The following is an 11,758-nucleotide window of genomic DNA, read 5'->3' on the forward strand; positions in this document are numbered from 1 at the left end:
TTTAGTTTCCATATGTAGTTTGTGGTAATTAAGTGTCCTAATTCTACGCACTCCCTGGATAGCCATGTCTACCTAACTCACAAGTTATTAACAAAGGTATGGTATGATATGGTCACTGATATAAATGGACAATTGAATTCCATAACTAAATGAATTGGGTAATACTGTTAAGCAAAATTAGTTATCACTTCAGTCTGTCTCAATATTTAAGCTCTTACTATTGTAATCATATGGCATCTATAAACATACGTGCACCTTATTCTAAAACATATTGTTCAAAAATTGTTTTAATATTATTGTAGAAAATTGGGAAAGTACACGCCACAAGAGGGCTCAACCAAAGGAAATCCAGAAAGCATATCGATGGGGATTCAACCTGAGTAAAGCTACCAGATTAATGGGGACGAATCTGGAGAAAAACAGTTTCAGTCATCAGCTACATGTATTGAACCTACATATACAGGTACATTACATGTACAACAATAAAAATTATTTTCTTGGTACATGTACATATAGTTTATACAGTCCCTTTCTCAATTGAATATCTTTAACAGAGATGCATGGTTGAATTAGGAAGAGATGCTACCCAGCTGGTATAAGTCAAGGGTCAACCAGAACTACACCCAACAACAGTTTATATGCAATTGTGCTCAAGTCTTCTTTTAATGTGTGTACTGTGTGCCTTCTTATCTTTATAACACTGGATGAGGCCGTATACAAGTCATTAAGATAAACTTTATAGACTTGTGATTGAATTTCTGTTGTTAAAAAACAGCTCTAAAGCCCTGTGTACAGTCTGTCTAGGTACAGTACATGAGACTATGGTACTGCCTTAAGTCTAACTTAGTAGTCTAACATCATATCAAATTTCATGTTTTGTACTTCAAGAAATTTACTTTCATCACCAAAACAGATGCAGAAAATTCCATGGTGTAACTCAAGTTAAACAACTATTATCTGTTCTACATAACATAACATTCTGTAAATTAAATTATAAAGTCAACAACTTGCCAAATTTTCATCATTTAATTTACATCTATGGTTTATTGACCCAAATTAAATAATTTAGGCATTAATTTTGATCCATATTAAAATAATCTGATGAGGTAGATAATATTTGTATTCTTGATGAGTCATGTTATTCTATGTTCCTGTCATAGTTGAAATCATCCATAATACTATGATTGAATGGTAAGGACTATTATGACTACCGTACTGGATTGGGTTGCTCTCCTGGGAATCAACTTTGCCCTTTAAGAATAGAACTATTGGATAGCTGTGGATGGCTAAATGACAAATTTATTGAGATGTATTTATTTATAATTTTATTCTACACACTATACAATGAAATTACAGGTCAATAATAATATTTCCTGGCATAGAGAAGTAAAACCAAAAATGACCATTAAAGAGGCATTAAGGGAGATTAGATAACGAGTTGACAGTTCTCCCTATAATAGTTCAGAAATAGATAACGTAAATAGATTAGCTTTTGAATTTTAGGCTAGCCTCTATCATTATTACTAAAGTCGGTACAATAAAAAACAAAGTCTTGATTATCCAGTCTTAATCATCCTGCACAAAAAGTATTCTAATCCGCTAAATATCGCAGGCTAGCAATGGCATTGAGAGTTGATTATGGTCTGGATAAGATAATTAATGTCTAATTAATAATTTAGATAACATTTCAGGCCTAAAGAAACACCTGCAATAGGCAGATTTAGCTCTTGCATAATGTATGTTTAAGGCAATAAACATAGGATGGCCAGTGAGATTTTCACATGTCTCAGGATATTTTGAAAAATATTAAGCTTAAAGATACATTATGTAAGATTTAGATAAAGAGCTAACCATTTTTGCTATAATAGCTCAAAAAAAGTTAAATTATGATGCAAAATGAAAATATTGAAAATTTCATTTAAATTACTCTATTCTGAGTCAAGTTATCACTGTTTGTGTAGTTTTGACAAGATGTGTGCATTGTGGTAACCAGGGCACTGGACGTATATTCGAGACTTTCCCAATCTTAAATTAAATTTTTAAATGGCGAAACGTTCTAATCTAGTTCAAATCTCAAGTATCTCATGGCATCGAGTGTTGATTATGGTCTTGTTTTATTTATAAATGCCTAATTAAAGATACATTATGGGAGATAAGATAAAGAGATGGCAATTCTCGCTATAATAGTTAAAAACTAGATAGTGTAAAGGTAATTTGCTGAAAATTTCAGTCAAATTGATCCACTATGAGCCGAGAAAGAAGTGGGTGAAATTTTTGCATTGTCTCGGTCATCATTACTAAAATCATTAATATAAACAGCATAGTCTCGATTATCCACTTTTTCTGATTTAATTATCTTTGGCCGTTAGCGGCATATAGGAATCTAATCCAGCCTACATCGAAGGCTAGCCTTGACATCGAGAGTTTATTATGGTCTGGATAAGTTAATTGATGTCTAGTTGATAATTTAGATAACATTTCAGGCCTAAAGAAAGACTTGTAATAAGCAGATTTTGCTCTTGCATAATGCATGTTTAATAATTTAGATAACATTTAAGACCCAAAGAAAGACCTGCAATAGGCATATTTAGCTCTTGCATAATGCATGTTTAAGGGATCAATGTATCATTTACATGTAGCGCTAATTTTTAATCTCTAATAGGAATATCAGTCCATAAATGGTACCATTCCATTTAGTATTTACAAAGTTATGTTGAACCGATCTTTCATTCTATGCTGTTCGGTATGTAATATAAGCCAACCACCATTTTGTTGTTCAACTTAATAGTTCGGCATGTTTTAAATCAGACTGAATTCAAGCCGGGAGATTATCTAGCGTTGGTATTTTAAATTTTTTTTGTCTTAATCAAATCTTAATGTTAAATAATCAATCTGAGTATATTTTTAGCATGGATAAGTTGTGAGACATTTTAGTGAAAATGCATATCATGACGCATCAAGCCTTTCAAAAAATGAGTTTTGTATTACATTTTAAATGGAAACTAAAGAAAGTTTTGAGTGTTTGTTGAAGGTTTTCCGGCAACCATATCAGGTGCTTAGATAAATCTAATGTAATCAGTTTGTCAAATAACATTGCCCTATTTGTTTAACAACAGTTTCAATTCTTTTAATTCACCCCCACTGACAAAAACTGCCATTATATCAATGTTCTTCTTTTACTTTATTTACAATACAGTAAATCTTGTAACATAACAAAAAGTATATTTGTCTAAGCTTATTCATAATTAAGATGGAGGCCAACTTTTTTGTAAATTGTAAACAGTACAAGTATAACACAGTGTTGTCAGATTCTCAATTAAGCTTACAGCCAACCGCAGCATTTTAATGTTGGCTTTGGGGGATCATGTGGCTATGCTGTATGTACATGTAAGTGGGTAAGACGCTAGCTCGCTAGCCTGGAGGTCGGGTGTTCGATCCCTGCATTGGCCGAGAAGGTTCATCCAGATTTTCCGGCGTGGTTCTCCCTTGTCAGTGATGCAGGACGGAGGGGCTCACAAGGACAGCTGTCTAGTCGTTCGGATGGGACAAAAAACAGAGGTCCCGTGTACACATTGGCGTGCACGTAAAAGATCCCTTGACAGTTGGAATTCGATATAAGAGTAGGCCGTAGTGCCGCTGTCCGGGCAAAATTTCCCTCATAGCACACTGTATGGCGTATGCCCGTCTTCATTAGCCCAGGTTAGGAGCAGAAAAGTAGGATGTTAAACTCCATTTCATTTCATTTCATAATGTTGGCTTTAAAGGGTAGTAACTATGCAAAAATTGATGGATTTTTTGTGCTTGCGTTATCATCGTGATCTGATGTTGTTACATTCCAAAATGCAAGATTCAAGTGTATCTCTCAAACAAGATTAACATGATCAGTTTATAAAAGCGTTGTGTTTCCATTGTGGCTCAGTATGTACATGTATATATGTATAGTAGTTACCGGTATACTGTAGGAGAAAGAGTGAGAGAAATGGGGTTTAACGACAAGGACGTTACACAAACTAGGTTATTTAAGGACTAGCATATGAATCAATTTTATTTCAATAATTCATTTGTGCATAGGGGTCGTTAACAGTGGGAAGAAACTGGAAGACCCAGATAAACCTTGAGGCTTAATCATGGAACCCTATTATACAAGCTGGGAATTAAAACCATGCCACTTTAATAATTCAATTACAGACCTAATGATCTAAAGCTCATGTGTTAGGCCACGACCCCCATCCCATTATTATGTACTACTTGGAGTGGATAACCTGGCAATGTGTGGTTATGCCCGTAACCCCGAAATCCTTGGTAGGCCAACGCCACCTAGCTTATGTTACTCCCGGTCCGATCTACCCCTATACACCAAATTTCAGCCTTGGGACAACCCTAGTGTAGCCGCCAACCCAGAACAGACAGACAAACGACAGTCACAAATATAAGTATAGATTAAGACTTAACAGTAAACCTGCTATTATTATCAACTGTGTTCTACAAATATACATGTAATATGATGTATGGTACCAATACTAGAATACACAAAAAATTATCTACCATGTTTTGTCTGTCACAAGTGTAACAGATGGCATGATAAATGAATTGTGATAATGTTATTAACAACACACACATCTACACTAGATGTGCCATGTTTTAAAAAAAAAACACTGCATGTTAGTTACTTCATACTAGTACTGTTTTCAGTGCTTTACACAGCAATGAAAGTTGTAAAACACATTCTACTAAATACATGTATCATTCTTATGTTGTACAGCATGTATATACTATAGGATACTGCATCTTGAAATGCTGATAAAAAAAAGTTTTATAGTTCACGGCCTGTAACGCAGTTGATCACCAACAAATAACAAAGTTTTTAAAAAACAAAATTCTTATCATAGAATATTGTTTAGTTTATTTATCTATATTGAGCAATGATCAACAGGTATTTGTCAAGTACCCAGTACAAGAAGGTCAATAAGTCTACAAATTACTGTGAGTCACAACAGAAAACACTGTTACTGTTAGTGATGACATTAAGATATGGTTACCATAATAATATTTATTAAATAAATTTTATCTTACAAATAAATCGACTTTTTCTTTCCATGTCATGATTTTGGGAGGAAAGAAAACTTAACTCACATTTTTTAAAAAAAAAATAATGACAAAGAAAAGAGTCAAAGCATTTGGTTTGACTTTTCGCTATTTTCAGTCATTTAAAGCATTTTATCAATCTGATTATAATACAGATCTATATTTCGTTTTGTTTTTTTATACTATCGATGGCCTACACTACATGAAGATCTGACAAGTTATAGCGATAGGTCACGTCAGGGGTCAAAAGACCGACTTATGACCCTATGACGTCAGACATTTGATTAACCAATCAGCATTGATGTTACTAATGGATTACCCACAGTTCCGTGAAAAACATGCCTAAAGCTCGCCATAACAGACCGTTTCATTGGCTTATCCCCAACACCATTCAGAACACGAGTTAAATAACAACTCTTCCAGGTCCAAGTGTAGTAAAGACAAGTAAAATGAAATTTTGAACTATAGAAACGAAATAGGATCTGTGTTTTAACCAGATTGGCATTTTATTTGACTTTTCACAATTTTCAAGTCATTTAAAATCCACACTGACCTAGTAGACTCTGCTAGCAATCAAATAAGGAAGCACAGAGATGACGAACTGATGTGTACACATTTACTCTACAGAGTGGGCCCCACTAGACCACAGAGGTTTTTGCTAAATACCTATATGACTGAGGAAGGGGGCCTGGCTTTTGTTGTATTTACTCTAGGAATATGTATCTAATTGTACCTCTTTATTGTATTATTCATTCTGTCTTTTTTGGGTGATGCAATTATCCTACATGGTCTATTATACTAAAGTATTAGAAATGATACCAATTGTTCTCAGTTATATTTTGCAATCTAGCTGTTTAAAAAAACATAAACCAACAGTATGATAGAACATACTTTTACCAGTACATGAATAGAACATCAAAATATAAAATGTCAAAGTCAATTAAGTTGTCAGCTTCGTGAAAATAATTTACATCACCATCTCTTTACTACTGAAATTTAGAATCCAAGCTTAGTACCATACAAATGTATGTTATCATATGTTTATATTTTTAGTGTATATATTTTAGATATCAATAGAAAAGGCATCAAACCATAAAAACGGAACATAATTTTCATCCTTTTTGCTGATTTACTTTTTAGGAAATACTACATGTATTACAATTATATTCCTTTATCAGATTTACTTTCTAAACACTTAGGATTAGTAACACACATGTATAAATTAGTATATCTGGTAAGCTTATAATATAATAAACACAGAAACATAATATGGAATATTAATTAATTAAGGTGAAGTTTCTTTGAGGGTTCTCTCAACATTTTCAAGCTTTTATTTGTAATATATTTAGTTTTCAATAGACTTCTATAAAAACTGAATATATTTTTCAGCATTTGTATTACTATTTTTTGTTCTCATTTTTTTTTTGGGGGGGGGGGGGGGCACTGTTACAAATTGCAGCTAATAGTAATACAATAAATGTATATCCAGCTATGTTAATTACTATCTGACTGCAATGAGTATAATAATAAGGGAGGTATACATAATAGACACATTTGTGAATCACAATGTGTATTACTATACATACAACTGCCTTTATTTACATGGAATATTTACATTTTTTAAAAATGATTTACTTATCCCATTAAAAATATCTCAACTTCAAGTATTGGCAAAAGACCAATTTCTAAAAGAGGTATATTCCGACATGTAATAAAAGAGACAATTTGGGGGTGATTAAATGCAAAATCCAAAGAAACAAAGACAAAATGTGTTACAATGTTGTGTATAGACTGTCTATGACTATACAAAGCTCAGCTCGTGTGTATATTCTCAATAAATCAAAGAATTCATTACTATACTTCGGTATTATTCTTAAATACCAGAACTGAAAATACGATAGGCTTAGTTGCACAATTATATTTTTAAAATCATAAATTTAAGTCCAAACATATTATTAATGAATTTATGTGCATCTACATTATGAAGAGAAGCATCAATATTTCATATTCCGACCATTTATAATAAATAATCATGTGTAATGGAACCGGACATTCCACGCAAAAATAATAAATTATTTTAATGCTAATATATTTAACAAATCATCGCCCGCAAAGAATGAAATATAGACATGCTTTATGCGGTCTAATACCTACCCAAAAAATATTATTTGCTGTTCTATTAATCCAGTGATGTTTTGCTATTATAGATTTACACCACACTGCCGACTTTGTCATCGCCACATTTGCATAGCCTAACAACTGCTCTTGAATATATAAATACGCTTTCCGGAAAATAGGACACTAAAATAAAGTCATATATTAGCGTATTTGATCATCGGCTAAGAATAATATTGATGATGTCGTTGACTGACTTTAGCTGTGAACAATAGCATTATAAACGAAGGATATAGGCGTAATTTGAAAGCTAATTATTTACGGGTATTGTTTCGCCTGGGGCACAATACTGGATCTTCAATGAGTTACTTTCTATTTTTCACTCGGCAACCGGCTGCAGATTTCACTCGGCCAACTTCGGTTACTCCTCTACACCAAACCATGTTTCCAAACAGAGTTATCTTTCCGTGACCCGCAAATTATATTTTTAACTGGTTTGCTTTTGGCGCAATATTCTGATGTTTAGGCTAACACTGTTTTTAACGGCGTCAGCTTCTTATATTTATTGGGCTACAAACACTAAACAGTTGTCTTTTATTTTCTGAGGAGATTTTCTGACCTGGGTAATGTAAATGAAGTTTGTTACTTTATAGTAGGCTATAAGTATTTGACTAAAACTGCATAAATCAAATCTTAATCATAGATGTACCGATTGTAAATAATTTTTTTTGCTGACGAAGTCTTTTCTAACTTTTGGGGTAAGACTACTAACTAAGTAGCCTACATTGAAATTAGTGCTAGTACAGTAGAAGTGGTCTTGGCGTCGGGTAATCGATATGAAAACAAGTCTACATTATAATTAGGCCTAGATATCTACCTTGTCCGACTTTATTTCAAGCATTTTATTTATACCCCTTAAGTTGTAGTAGTGACAGTTTAACTACAAGTAAGTACAACAGCAACCAACAGGGGGTCACAGTATCGTGACTCGTGGACTTGTCAGGAGTATAACTTGAGCCTGAGAATGATCAATGAGATACACACAAATGGATAAGTCTGATAATCAGTTAATAAATCAGATGAAACTTGTAAATAAAGGCACTGTATGACAGTGTATGTAGGCCTACATATGATATATATTCTAAATACTAATAAATAGGCCTAGTAGTATTGTTTTATTAATATTACCTATTTATTAATTAATAGGGTTTCAGGTCAAACTCAAAGTTTCAAATGATCAAAACGCTCTATATACCAGTCAATGCGTGGGATGGCACCAAAATAAGTGCTTTTCTGTCATATTTGAGTGACGTCATGAGTCATAAGCGGTATTTTCCCTTCAGAATCGCTATACTGGCTAGGCCCTATAGTACCAATTTTAAAACTGAATGAAATCCGCACGTTATTGTCAGCTAAGATTTATTAAAATCATAATTATATATTATAGATCTAATTTCAAATATTATACTTAACTAATAGAATCAATTAAGCTTTTACTATCTAATATGTGAATTTAGGGTAGTTACATGTTTCTATTTCAGTGTTCATCAATAGTGGTTTTGATTTTTCACTTGGATTGGTGGAAGAAGGTACCATACAATACTATACTACTGTACTGTGTTAGATTGTTCAGCGTAAATTGGTTTCAAAGACCTTTCCAGTACGCCACGGTATTCAGTATAATCTAAGGAAATTAAAACAGGTGAGCAAGTTACATTGTACTCAAATATGGCTTTACAAAATACTAATAGTACTAGTAGAATTAATCTCTCATTGCCTAACAAAATTCTGCCTGTTGTTATATGTAGAAGCTATATTATCAAACGAAACATAACAAATATTAAATTCTCTAGATGTGAAGAGTCAAAATACATGCCTCCAATTAAAGATTTGGATCAGATTATTGGGTCTATACAAAATGACAAAGACTTTTATATAGATTTGCCATATGGCAATTTCACTTTGGGAGAAATAAAACGTTTTCGTGATTTTTACATTGCAAAAAGAGTAAGACAAGGGTTGGAAAATGAAAACAAATATGTTTTGAATTGGCAACCCTTATTTACACCAATAGATAATATCAACTTTGAACAGGTTGTTGAATTAAAAAACATTCTCCTGAACAATACAGATTCTTTCAAACCTAATATTCCTGGTAATTATCAGTTGTCAGTATCTGAATTAAAAACTCTGCTGTGTGATAGATGGCTAAGCGATTCAGTGATTGAAAAAATGATTGAACTGTTGAAAGATCGTATATCTGACTCAGATTATGTTGGTTATTTAAATTGCATCCATGATCTTAAAAATTTAGGTTCAAGGCTGTATGCTAAGTATCCTAATATCACTAAATTTGTTTTTGTTCTCTGTGTTAAATCCTTAACACACTCAAGTACTGGTGAAACAATCACATATTTAGCTGGGAAAGATATAAATATTGAAACCGGAGAACAAATCATCCATGGGAATCATTTTTCTTTCTGTGTATACGATGTAGTTATTAATAAAGTCATTTATATTGATACATTAGGTTTAGCTATACCAGATAGTTTAATGTTCAATTTAAACAACTTTATTAGTGGCTATAATTCATGTTTAATGAACAGTTTAAGTGTGGCAGAAATACAAATAGCACATAGTCCTAACTTAAATGGCTATCCTCATAATGCATGTCAGGAAATGTGTTATTTATATCCAAAACAGACTTGTGGTTCAGTATGTGGACCATCCGTTATAGTGGGAATAACAGTACTTTTACTTCGACAAGATATTTTTAACGCTCAGTCGCATGATTATTTAGGGTGATAGGGTTATTTATTTTGGAATAGCATATTATTGTATTTTAAAGGTGTTATCCCTCGGGTCCTAAAAACGCCTTTAATTTATGGTTTCTGTTATTCTTAAATAGATATTGTTAGGGACCTCATGCTGGTGGATCAGTCGCATGATTATTTAGGGTGATAGGGTTATTTATTTTGGAATAGCATATTATTGTATTTTAAAGGTGTTATCCCTCGGTCGAAGCTCTGGTCCTAAAAACGCCTTTAATTTATGGTTTCTGTTATTCTTAAATAGATATTGTTAGGGACCTCATGCTGGCGGATCAGTCGCATGATTATTTAGGGTGATAGGGTTATTTATTTTGGAATAGCATATTATTGTATTTTAAAGGTGTTATCCCTCGGTCGAAGCTATGGTCCTAAAAACGCCTTTAATTTATGGTTTCTGTTATTCTTAAATAGATATTGTTAGGGACCTCATGCTGGCGGATCAGTCACATGATTATTTATGGTGATAGGGTTATTTATTTTAGAATAGCATATCATTGTATTTTAAAGGTGTTATGTCTCGGTCGAAGCTCGGGTCCTAAAAACGCCTTTAATTTATGGTTTCTGTTATTCTTAAATAGATGTACGTGTTGGCGAGGGGGTACATTAATAATTATATGTTTTTGTAGTACATGTTCCTTGTTTTATAATAAAACTACGCCCTTTCATTTTTCAGAAGAAAAGTATAGAAAATATTTCCAATTATCTATCTTGAGGTAAATCAGTTTATTATTTTCATTAACAGTTCTTATTTTTGTAAATTTTTATGAAAATCAACTACTTGTCATTGGAGTGCATCTCAAAATTCACTTTCCTTATCTACATAAAGTTTATGTAATAAGTTATAGTGTGTAAATTTGAAGTAAGTTCATATGTTTTTTTATTAATTATTTACAGATCACAGAGATTGAATGCTGCAGGTCTTGTGTTTAGTGTATAGACTAATTGGTGGATGTTATTAACATTAACCTTTTAGCAAAGTCTAGCTTGATGATGTTACTGACTTTGCAGTGTAGTGGAAGATGTTAACCTAACTTTGGTAGACAACAAGCCTAACCCTGAAGTCAACGATGTACAATATGTCAGTGTCACGGTTCCACTACCAAACGTAACGCGAATATAAACAATACTTACGGGTACATGTATTTACTTTGATTGAAATGAGGTCAACTTAAAAATTTGTGTAGATGTGTTATTTGTTGTGACAGTTATATCCATAAAAGTTATATCCATAAAATGTAAATTGTATTTTCTCTATATTAGTATAACAGATTAAACGAAATAACATTATTTCACTCATGACTTGTAGTCACCCACCATCGTAGAAGTGTCAACATATCGAGAACACGCATTCATGAACCATGATTAGTTGGGACAAATTAATAATGAGGAATACTGTTTTCAAAGGCCTTAAGACAGGAAAGTGGTTATTGGTCACAACATTCATGTGTCACTGCAGGGGAGGGGGTGGAGTCAAATGATAATGCATTCGTGTTGGATAATAAGGTCTGTCATTTAGTGAAGTGGCTTAGCTTCGTTTCCAAGAGTAGGGTCGACTGCATTCCCACTGTTAAGATTTCGAGAAACAGGGCCCAGATTCTCACATCAGATACTTGAACCACAGAAAAGGTTACCTTTCAGAAAATTGGCTCTGTAGCCTAAAACTGAATCACCTATCTCGGTTCAGAGCAAAGCAATCTGACTGAAATTTCAGCATTTTCTGTTTCTAT

The 11,758-nt window shown here is 33.0% G+C and overlaps 1 protein-coding gene and 1 long non-coding RNA gene across 5 annotated transcripts in view; one reads left to right on the forward strand and one right to left on the reverse strand.

The window, feature by feature from the left end:
* LOC126814616 (uncharacterized) overlaps positions 1–7,333 on the reverse strand; it is a 30,587-nt gene extending 23,254 nt beyond the window's left edge. The window contains exon 1 of the mRNA XM_050539881.2: positions 7,240–7,333. The gene's annotated coding sequence lies outside the window, so the exon portion shown is untranslated. The remainder of the gene's footprint in view (positions 1–7,239) is intronic.
* Positions 7,334–7,540: 207 nt separating this feature from the next.
* LOC126824381 (uncharacterized) lies at positions 7,541–11,224 on the forward strand. 4 transcript variants are annotated; one of them, XR_007681526.2, is made up of 4 exons: positions 7,541–7,828; positions 8,742–8,902; positions 10,705–10,744; positions 10,926–11,224. It is a non-coding gene; the product is annotated as an uncharacterized LOC126824381 (long non-coding RNA). The 4 variants fall into 4 exon arrangements; XR_007681527.2 differs by having other exon boundaries at positions 7,541–7,823; XR_007681528.2 differs by lacking the exon at positions 7,541–7,828 and adding an exon at positions 7,845–8,146.
* The last annotated feature ends 534 nt before the right edge of the window (positions 11,225–11,758 follow it).

Source organism: Patella vulgata, chromosome 3, assembly GCF_932274485.2.
Source record: "Patella vulgata chromosome 3, xgPatVulg1.2, whole genome shotgun sequence".
In the NCBI taxonomy this organism is placed as follows: Eukaryota; Metazoa; Mollusca; class Gastropoda; family Patellidae; genus Patella; species Patella vulgata.